The sequence below is a fragment of the Triticum aestivum genome, chromosome 6B (genome assembly GCF_018294505.1).
Source record: "Triticum aestivum cultivar Chinese Spring chromosome 6B, IWGSC CS RefSeq v2.1, whole genome shotgun sequence".
NCBI classification, from domain to species: Eukaryota; Viridiplantae; Streptophyta; class Magnoliopsida; order Poales; family Poaceae; genus Triticum; species Triticum aestivum.
In genome coordinates this window covers 27,119,622-27,128,170 of record NC_057810.1, presented here as the reverse complement: position 1 = coordinate 27,128,170, position 8,549 = coordinate 27,119,622, and positions in this window count along the sequence as shown.

Sequence of the window (8,549 nt, the reverse complement as noted above, 5' to 3'; positions counted from 1 at the left end):
ATACCATGCCAACTTTCAACCTTTTTAGTGTTCATTTCAAATGCTTTTAAATTTTATGGTCTTATAGCTCAAAATAATCAGTAAATGCATGAAAATTAACAAATGAAGTCAGAAAGGGTTGAAAATTTATGATGTGGCTTTGAATGGTGCATTTTGAACACAGAAAAACTATGGAGTTCAAATAAGTTCAAAAAAATGAAATCCCTTTATAACATACGAGTTTCCGTATGAAACCCTGATACTTTGAAAGAGATTGTCCGTTTTGTACACAAAGTGCATCCAGTTTTTGCCGTAACCATATCTACTTTCTTGCACATGCTATGTGGGTGAAATGATGATACCATGCCAACTTTCAACCTTTTCAGAGTTCATTTAAAATGCTTTTCAATTTCATGGTCTTATAACTCAAAATAATCAGTAAATGCATGAAAAATAACAAACAAAGTCAGAAAGGGTTGAAAATTGATGATGTGGATTTGAATGGTGCATTTTGAACACAAAAAAACTATGGAGTTTAAATAAGTTCAAAAAAATGAAATCCCTTTGTAACAGACGAGTTTCCCTATGAAACCCTGATACTTCGAAAGAGATTGTCCGTTTTTACACGAAGTGCATCCAGTTTTTGCCGTAACCCTCTCTAATTTCTTGCACATACTATGTGGGTGAAATGATGATACCATGCCAAATTTCAACCTGATCAGAGTTTATTTCAAATGTTTTTCAATTTCATCGTCTTATAACTCAAAATAATCAGTAAATGCATGAAAATTAACAAATGAAGGCAGAATGGGTTGAAAATTGATGATGTGGCTTTTAATGGTGCATTTTGAACATAGAAAAACTATGGAGTTCAAATAGGTCCTCGGGCGGCGGCGACGCCGGGTCGCGCGGTGGGTGAGGCTGAGGCGCCGATTCCCCCCGATCCAGATCTGGGAGGCAAAGGAGGGGCGAGGGGTGTGTGGGGGGGTGAGTGGGGTAGTTGGGGGTGAACCGCTAGGGTTCGATCACCCAGGGGATAAGGTGGGGCGATGGGGCGGTTGGGCCGGCCTGGCGGCCTAGAGGCCAGCTGGGCCACGGCCCGGCTAGGGGGGAGGTTACCTTTTTTTTGTAAGTTTTGTTTTCTGTTTTATTCTTTTCCTTTTCCTTTATTTTCTTTTCTGTTTTTGCTAATTGTTTGGGCACCAAATGAGTTTGGTAAAATATGAGAGCTGAACCACAAATCACAGCACAATATATCCTACCACCAAAAACTAGTTTGGGGTAAATATCATTTCATAATTATTTTGTATTAATAAAAAGGTTATTAAATAATGTTTTCAGCCACTACTTGAGGTTGTTTAAGTCACTTATCAAATTTTAATAATGTTGTTTACAATTTTATCATAGACTCTGACTTATCTAATATTTATTGAACATTTTAGTTTTAATATTTGAAAACTTTTAATGTTTGCTCGATCTTGAATTTGTATTTGAATCGGTTTCGAACTAACGCGAGGTTAGCAACAGTAACGGAGGTGATGTGGCATCATTAACGTGGGATTACTGTAGCTAAATTATCCGGGTGTCACAATTCTCCTCCACTACAAGAAATCTCGTCCCAAGATTTAAGAGGGGGACTAGGGGGAAAGGTCTGGTTACGAAATCCTAACGAATCTTCTCGCCTTTGGTTGCTCTTCTCGAAGAGGTCGATCCATTACATTGATGTCTTCAGTTCTCTGCTTCGGGTCATCATGATGAAGTTTTCGTCCTTCCTTGGGGATCTTCATCGTACTTACGGAAAGGATAAGGGGTAGTTTCAAAAGGACAGATCTCTACAAGGTTGACTATCTGGTCGATAACATCGAGGAAGGTGGCGGAAGTTACTCTCGAATTGACTCTTAAGAAAATATCGAGAGCAAAGTAAGGAGGTACCATGAGAAGTTTCAAACGGATAGGCAAGCGTTCGATGCCTAATCAGAAGGTGAAAGGGGTTCAGGGCAACGAGAATAAGTATTGCGTATGATACCAAAATAGATCACTTGGGACGATGGTCCGTGAATTACATACGAGCCCACACACGAGGAATAACTTTGGAAACAGGGGGTGTATAGGAGAGTCAGGTTTCGATCCTGTGAAACTGTGGGTTATGGGCCCACCATGTGGTTGAAAGTAGCAAGGGGGCCAACATTTTGCACGGTCACGATAGTAAGGCGTGTCGGAGGGTAGCCTATCAGTTATGTCGGCAACAACATCGATACCAAGGGTGAGGGACGAAGAGAACCATTTTCCTGCTCGTTGAACGAGGTGGGCCAATAGGCAAGGTTCTCGTCCATCGGTGGCTACCAGAATGTCATCAACAATAGTAACAGGCTCTTACTGACAGAGCGGTAACACGAGGTGTTTACATAAGCAGGAGAATATTACTGCTTAGGTCATATAGATCACAAGAAAGGTTAAATCAAACAATGGAAAGGAAAATATGATTATCAGATTAAACAGAACAATGGAAAATGTGTTAAAACACATATTTCGGGGTATTTCCTTCCCAAGGACAAACAGAGCATGATATCCATGATAGGATAGAAAGTAGAAAACCATTTATGTAAGGGGAGAGGAATTTCATGACATTACCCATACAACGGTGTTTGGCTAATTGAGTAAGAAACATTTAGCATTGGTCTTCAAATGTTCTTGTTGAAAATCGGAGTACCATAGACATGCTTCGAGATAGCATTGGCATGGTCATCAGGTGAAGATCAAATTTTGGAAACACAAAGGATTCATCGGAAACAACTTATAGGATAAGTCTTACAATTTCCTCATGGAAGAATGGATGGCCTTGCTGAAAAGGATACTATAACAATAGGGACTCGGGCCAGGTGTGCTAGGCATGACATCACCTTACTGGGTCATATAAATACCAATGTAATAACTCTTGGAAATGTGTCTCAACCATCATATCTGACAAAGATTCAGATCTGATTGGTGTCAAAATCCTCAGACTCGGGTTGCCTGAGAAGAAAAGGTACAACACAAATTGACGAGATGACATTGTAAAATTCTCGGAAAATGAACTATGGAAGCGAGTACCAAAACAAGAGTTCATAATAAACAAAAGAGAGGATGAGGAGGTGGCTGATGGACTCAGCGACAACCCATCAAAATTTCCAGAAATATGGATTTCCACAATCATGTGAACAAGGAGATAACATTTGCCAAATCAAATGGTATAATGATGTATGCTCGAGGAAAACATTGGTGGAAAGGTGCACCTGAAATATGGCCTTAGGCAACAAGATCAATGTTAGAGTGACGATTCAATAACCAACAGTCTAAGAACGAACTGCCAATCATTAACTTCTAGGCAAAAGGGTTGCTAGAAGTACATAACTCAAGTAGCATCCTTAGCATATTGGTATCCCGGTTAAAAACAACACGGGGACCAAGGAAGAATGGTGATGGTGAGAAGTATCATCATACCTTGAATTCTTAAGAGGTGGAGCAATCCTCACAACATTCTTGACATCAAAGATGGTAATACTCCAAGGTAAAGAAGAACAAATGCCGGATAGCAAGGAACTCAAGGTATAACACAAAACATGAACAAGTTTGTGTTGGAGGGAAGGCAATAAAGTGGCCGATGATAACACAAATCATCAAGGGCAAGGATGGTATTTCTCATCATGAATCCGATTGATATCCTGGAAGAGATCATAAGGTTGATGATGATCGCGACACATTTGTCGAGAGATTCCATGAAGATGTAATCAATCAGCGATGACATCAAGTCAAAGGAATGATGGAGCGAAAAGTTATTGAAACCACAGTTACGACAAACTCGGAATCAAGCTTGTTGTTTGAGGTGAAAAGATAAGACAAGGAAGATCGACGTAAGCTTAGCTCATCATCGAAAGTTGTGCTCTGGGAATAAGGACCAGGTAGCACAGTTAAAATCATCACGACAATGATATAGCCAAATAGGCTAGGAATGGCTTGATTGGGTACAAACTAGTACTTAAAGAAGATTACTAAGAGTAGTTCAACCGTAGTGCGGACTCGGTTCAGTTATTGGTGTCTTTGAGTGTTTAATAACTCAGAGTCCATGAAAATTTTTAATCAGTGAGAATGTAGTACTTGATGAAGAACTCATAAGAAGTTATGTTGTTCCAAGATAATATCAAGTTACCAGGGGGTAATACTCGATGACAAATCAAAGTAGAGGTTGAACTAGGGTATTGCGCTACAGAAGACAAGTGCTTAAACTTGCACGAGAAATGGTATTTAAAGGAGAACATGGTCGGAACCACGATTGGAAAAGGCCATATCCCAGATATATGATGAACTTATACCAAGGGAATAATTAATTTTAAAAGAAGCTTCGATGAGAAGATCTACATCGTGTCTATGGGCATGAACACAAAGTTCAAGGTCGACTCCCACTTCTCCAATGCATAACCTTTCATTTTCTTCTCGCGTTCGATGAAGTTTTAGTGTTGAAATTTTATCTTGGTAAAATACCAGAAGAGAATGACTCGTGAAAACTTTCGAGTTCACACATATTAAGGAAGGCATAGGTTCAAGCCATCGGGGCTTCTTAGAACATATACCACGAACTTCAGGAGTAAATAACACAAGCTCAAAAGTAGAGCATGGTTGACAAAACAAAGGATACAATTAACCGAAGGCATTATGTATCAGGGAAAGAACTTCTTGAGGTTTTGTATCCGAAGGACACTGTCGGATGATATTTCAACAAAGGATCCGACGGTCCACAGTGAAGCTGATGTGAGTACTGGAACACAACCAGAGGAAGAAACAATGCGAAGGCATTGGATTATAGAAGTAACTGGATAATTCAAAGCTCAATGCAAAGGAATTATGATTTCAAATTCAAGGGATCAGAAACAAACGCTCTGATTAAGGATGGATAAGCTGAATAGACTTAGGGGTACAATCGACGACAATTTAATTGGTTGAGAACCAACTCATGTCCAAACTGACATTGAGCCGGAAGGATGAATTCTAGGATTCGACGGAGGAATGCGAGAATCCTCAACATATTGAATCAACAGACTTAAAATGATAAACTCAAGGGATGCCAATAGGATTACGAGACTTATGGGATTAACCATAAAAGCAAGCAAGAATTTCAAGAGCAATAGGCTGCTCAGGAATTTCAGAAGATCAAATGGTATTTCGAAGTCTTTTGCAAAACACTTGATCAGTGGGGTTGAGCGGATACTCGGTAAGTGCGAGGAATTATCCGTAGGGGGTATTCATGTGGCAAGGACTGCAAGGCAGTAGGCAGAAACTATTATTGGAACAATAGAGAGAATTACGGGGTATCTTGTAATAACAAGATCAACGGGATTGAAAGGAAAAGTGCATGTAGTTATCCATAATAATATAACAGTGGCAGGGAATAGCAACAAGAGGTGAGCATAAAGTCTTGAGAGAACATCGAAGAGTATCTTCGGAATCCTTCGGTGCACCAAGTAATCATGTGGAGTGAGGTGCTCTCCGGGAGGAAGTAATTACGAGAACCTAGAGTTAGCGTTGGTAAAATCATTTAACCCAAATAGAAGAGAGATCAGAATCCCGGAGTATAGATGAGGAATAAAAGATCCTAATACCACCCAATGGCAACATGGGGCCGTAAGCCGCACAGCCATCTTAGTAAAAGTTTTGTAAAGTCTAGACTCGACTTTGGCCAAAAAGAGTGTGGAAGGGGGATTCCTATAGGCAGTCGGCTCTGATACCAACTTGTGACGCCCCCGATTCAATCGTACACTAATCATGCATGCAAATGTGTACGATCAAGATCAGGGACTCACGGGAAGATATCACAACACAACTCTAAAAATAAAATAAGTCATATAAGCATCATATTACAAGCCAGGGGCCTCGACGGCTCGAATACAAGTGCTCGACATAAACAAGTCAGCGGAAGCAACAATATCTGAGTACAGACATTAATTAAACAAGTTTGCCTTAAGAAGGCTAGCACAAACTGGGATACAGATCGAAAGAGGCGCAGGCCTCCTGCCTGGGATCCTCCTAAGCTACTCCTGGTCGTTGTCAGCAGGCTGCACGTAGTAGTAGGCACCTCCAGCGTAGTAGGAGTCGTCGTCGAAGGTGGCGTCTAGCTCCTGGGCTCCGGCATCTGGTTGCGACAACCAGGTAGAAAGGAAAAGGGGAAAAGGGGGAGAAAAGCAACCGTGAGTACTCATCCAAAGTACTCGCAAGCAAGGAGCTACACTACATATGCATGGGTATATGTGTAAAGGGCCATATCGGTGGACTAAACTACAGAATGCCAGAATAAGAGGGGGATAGCTAATCCGGTCGAAGACTACGCTTCTGGCAGCCTCCGTATTGCAGCATGTAGAAGAGAGTAGACTGAAGTCCTCCAAGTAGTATCTCCAAGTAGCATAGCATAGCATAATCCTACCCGGCGATCCTCCCCTCATCGCCCTGTGGAAAAGCGATCACCGGGTTGTCTGTGGAACTTGTCTGGGTGTGTTTTATTAAGTATCCGGTTCAAGTTGTCATAAGGTCAAGGTACAACTCCAAGTCGTCCTGTTACCGAAGATCACGGCTATTCGAATAGATTAACTTCCCTGTAGGGGTGCACCACATAACCCAACACGCTCGATCCCATTTGGCCGGACACACTTTCCTGGGTCATGCCCGGCCTCGGAAGATCAACACGTTGCAGCCCCACCTAGGCCTAACAGAGAGGTCAGCACGCCGGTCTAACTCCTATGGCGCAGGGGTCTGGGCCCATCGCCCATTGCACACCTGCACGTTGCGAGGGCGGCCGGAAGCAGACCTAGCAACCTCCATTACAAAGGAAGTCATGTTACGCGGTCCAATCAGGCGCACGCCGCTCAGTCACTGACGTCTAGAAGGCTTCGGCTGATACCACGACGTCGAGTGCCCATATCTTTCCCACGTAGTTGGTTAGTGCGTATAGGCCAGTGGCCAGACTCAGATCAAATACCAAGATCTCATTAAGCGTGTTATTATGAAGCAACCGCGAACGCCGACCAGGGCCAGGCCCACCTCTCGCCTAGGTGTTCTCAACCTGCCCTGTCGCTCCGCCACAAAGTAACAGTCGGGGGCCGTCGGGAACCCAGGCCCACCTCTACCGGGATGGAGCCACCTGTCCTTCCAGCCCCCACATCAGAATCACGTGCAGGTACTCAACGAGCTGACCCGACTTTAGTCACCACCTGTATAGTATGTATATATGTATAGTATATACCCATGATCACCTCCCGAGTGATCACGGCCCAATAGTATAGCAAGGCAGACTGACAAGAATGTAGGGCCACAGATGATAAACTAGCATCCTATACTATGTATTTAGGATTGCTGGTAAGTTATCAACAGATGTAGCAACAATGTCAGGCTATGCATCAGAATAGGATTAACGGAAAGCAGTAACATGCTACACTGCTCTAATGCAAGCAGTATAGAGGAGAATAGGCGATATCTGGTGATCAAGGGGGGGCTTGCCTGGTTGCTCTGGCAAGAAGGACGAGTCGTCAACTCCGTAGTCGAACTGGGGGTCGCCGGCAGTCTCAAGGTCTACCGGAAAGAAGTAACGGAGAGGGAACACAATAAATAACAGAGCAATCAAAGCATCACAAAGCGTAACAAGACAATACGTGGTGTTCGGTGTGCTCTAACGCGGTAGTAGGTGATACCGACGAAAGGGGGAAACATCCGGGAAAGTATCCCCGGTGTTTCGCATTTTCGAACAGGTGAACCGGAGGGGGAAGTTGCATGTTCGCTATGCTAGGGATGTGTGGCGGACGAATGGGCTATGTATCCGGATTCGTCTCGTCGTTCTGAGCAACTTTCATGTACAAAGTTTTTTTCATCTAAGCTATGGTTTATTTTATATGATGTTTTTAAAGTTTTAAAATATTTTTAGAACTTATTTAATTGATTTAATTCAACATTATCCATAATAGTGCATGCTGACGTCACGTCAGCAGCCAACAGAGGTGTTGACTGGTCAAACTGACGTGTGGGTCCAGTGGGACCCACCTGTCATACTTTGTTTAGGTAACTAGGGTTTAGTTAAACTTATTACTGCTCAATTAGACTAACAGGTTAATTTAGACTAATTAAGTAGGATTAGTTAACTTAATTAATTTAGTTAATTAATTAATTAATCAAATTCATTTTTATTTCTATTATTATTATTACTTTCTTCTAAAAATGTTCTGGGGCGTGGGGCCCAAGGGCTTTAGCGGGCGCCGGCGTTGGCGGGTTCGGGCGCAACAGGTGCCCAGCACATTCGTTCGGGCACACGCCCAGGGGCGCCGGAGCAGAGAAAGGCCGATGGACACGGCGCCGGCCAGGCGGCCGGGCGGCAAGGAAGTGGCACAGGCGAGGCCATGGCAACCTGGGGAGGTAGCGGCACGGCGGGTGCGGTGGCTAGCGGAGGCAATAGCAGCCGTGGAGCAGGGGAGTGCAGGACGCGGCCGGTGTGGTGGGAAGCGCAGTCAGGCAGGGTCGGTCATGTGCGGGCAGTAGTTGGCGCGCGCGTCCAGAGC